The 2,654-nt window shown below is 41.4% G+C and overlaps 1 protein-coding gene across 1 annotated transcript in view; it reads left to right on the top strand.

The window, feature by feature from the left end:
• CHN2 (chimerin 2) overlaps positions 1-2,654 on the top strand; it is a 286,149-nt gene that overhangs the window by 110,870 nt on the left and 172,625 nt on the right. The gene's annotated exons all lie outside the window — the stretch shown is intronic.

Below are 2,654 nucleotides of genomic sequence, written 5' to 3'. Positions count from 1 at the left end.
TGTGTGTGTGTGTGTGTGTGTGTGTGTGTAGAGAGAGTGACAGAGAGAAGAAGAGACAGAGACAGACTACCAGAGGATCAGAGGGTCATAGATGGGGAAAAGGGCCTCTATCACCTCATTTTCTCACTAGTGGTTAAGATCAAGTGTGCCCTTGGTGAGGAAAGATGACTCAAATCAGACATAATGGAGACACCAAGGATGATGCTTTAGATGTGCCCAGAGATGAATAAATTCTGTAGAATTTAGACATTCCTTTTGACAAACTTGGCAAACAGGCACCATGTTGATACAATGCAAGATTGCCTTGCTAGGGTGGAGGTGTACAGATGATGTTTCTCCAGGAATCTTTTTAATTGATGTGTTTTCCCACACTGGGGACTCTCTGAAGCTATATATGGGCAATATTGCTTTCACCGACTCTAGAACTGGGTGTCACTAACCACACACATTTAAATCTTTTGAGCCTGGGCTTGCATTAATCAGCTCCTTTGCTTCTCCCCTCCTTTCACCCTCTTGCTCCTCTTCTTCCCATCCCCCCATCACTACTGCCCTCCCTCCCAGACTTCCTTATGTTGAACTACACTGCATATATTTATATTGCTTGATGCTGATGCTGTGTATATTTATACAGGTACTCCTTCCTCCAGTAGAGATAACACCTTTCTTTGGACTTGCATCCCCCCTCCCCTCTCTCTCCCTTCAAAGCATGTGTAATAAGTTCTTGCTAATTGTCTGGCCCCATGACTTCATTGTGCTTTTCTCATTGGTGGCAGATAAAAAGATGACAGGAAGTTCAAATTAGATCATTTAACTCTGTGTCAGGAAGCTGTATCTAGTGGGCGTTTTTAAAAATAGTTGGTTCTGCCTCATTAAAAAAAGACACTTTTTCCTAACTTTGTTATGTTCTGCCAAGTAAGCATAGTTATGTCCCATAGTTATTTCTTCAAGGAGAATGATTTAGGGTCTGGAAAGTTCAACACAAATATGATTAATGGAGAGTGGATTCACAAAGTAAGTAAGACATAGTAAGAGAAGCCTGTTGTTGTTTAGTCATGTCTGAGCCTCTGTGATTCCATTTGGGATTTTCTTGGCAAAGATACTGGAATAGTTTGCCATTTCCTTCTACATCTCATTTTACAGATGAGGAAACTGAGGCATATAGGGTTAAGTGACTTGCCCAGGGTCACACCACTACTGAAAACAGACTTGAACTCAGGAAGACGAGTCTTTCTGTGTCCAGGTCTGGCGCTCTGTGCACTATGGTACCATGTAGCTGACCCAAGAGAAACCTAGCAGCCTTTAATCAGTTCAGATCACTAGGCTCAGATAAAGAAATTTGCAGGTATGCCTACAGAGCTAACGTCAGTGACCTTTGAAAGATTAGGAAAAGGAAGAGAGGAACCATAAGATTTTTTTAAATTAAATTTTATGTTTATTTTTAGTTTACATCATTCATTTCCACAAAATTTTGAGTTACAGATTTTCTCCCCATCTTTCCCCTACCCACCACCCCAATACAGCAATCCTACTCTATACCCCCTCCCCCAACCTGCTTTCTCCTATATCCTCCCCCATCCCTCCTCTGATTTTCCAGTAGGGCAAAATGGATCTCTATACCCCAGTGCCTGTATGTCTTATTTCCCAGTTGAATGTAATAATAATAATATGTATTTTAAACATTTGATTTTAAAACTTTGAATTCCAGATTCTTTCCCTTCCTCCCTCTTCACCCACCCTTACTGGGAAGATAAGCAATTCAATATAGGTTGTACATGTATAGCTATGCAAAACATTTCCATAGTGGATATATTGTGAAAGACTGACTATATTTCCCTCCATCCTATTCCACCCCCCACTTGTTCTATTCTCTACTTTGACCTTCTTCCTTTTCAAAAGTGTGTGTTTCTAACTACCCTCCCCCTGCAACCTGTCCTCTTCTCCATCATTCCCCCTCTCATTCTCTTCCCCCCTACTCTCCTGTAGGGCAAGATACCTTATTTAGTGTGTATATCATTCCCTCCCCGAGCCAAATTCAATGAGAGTAAGGTTGACCCATTCTCTTTTGCCTTCCTGTTCTTCCTGTCCATTGTAACAGTTTTCCCTTGCCTCTTCTATCTGAGATAATTTACCCCATTTTGTCTCTCCCCATCTCCTCTCATTATATTCCTCTCTCACCTCTCAATTTCACTTTTTAAGTATCATCCCTTCCTATTCAACTGGTCCTGTGCTCTCTGTCTATGCATACCTGTCCACATATATACACACACTCACATATATATTCATATGCCCATATACCCTCCTATATAGACATATATACCATGTTTCCCTGATAATAAGACACTGTCTTATTATTTTTTTTTTTTGGACAGAAAAACACCAGAGGGCTTATTTTCAGGGGAGGGCTTATTTTAATGAACATTGACAGCAATTTTAATAAACAGGTAAATGTGAACAGAAAAATGTACCTTTATTCAATAAGCAAATCACTGGGGAAGAACAGGATGACTCGCTCACTGCTGCAGCTCTAATTGGATGCAGCTCAGAGCGCGGCGTGCGTTTCACGGGGGGGGGGAGAACGGTGCATGTAGCGCAGGGGATCACCTTCACTACAGTAGCAATCTCAATAGGGCTTATTTTCGGGGGAGGGCTTATTA

Source organism: Petaurus breviceps, unplaced genomic scaffold, assembly GCF_028583685.1.
Source record: "Petaurus breviceps papuanus isolate PSGF00001 unplaced genomic scaffold, PetGlider_PUasm1.0 185, whole genome shotgun sequence".
In the NCBI taxonomy this organism is placed as follows: Eukaryota; Metazoa; Chordata; class Mammalia; order Diprotodontia; family Petauridae; genus Petaurus; species Petaurus breviceps.
Note: the sequence above shows the minus strand (reverse complement) of the source record. Positions and strands in the feature narration are given on the sequence as shown.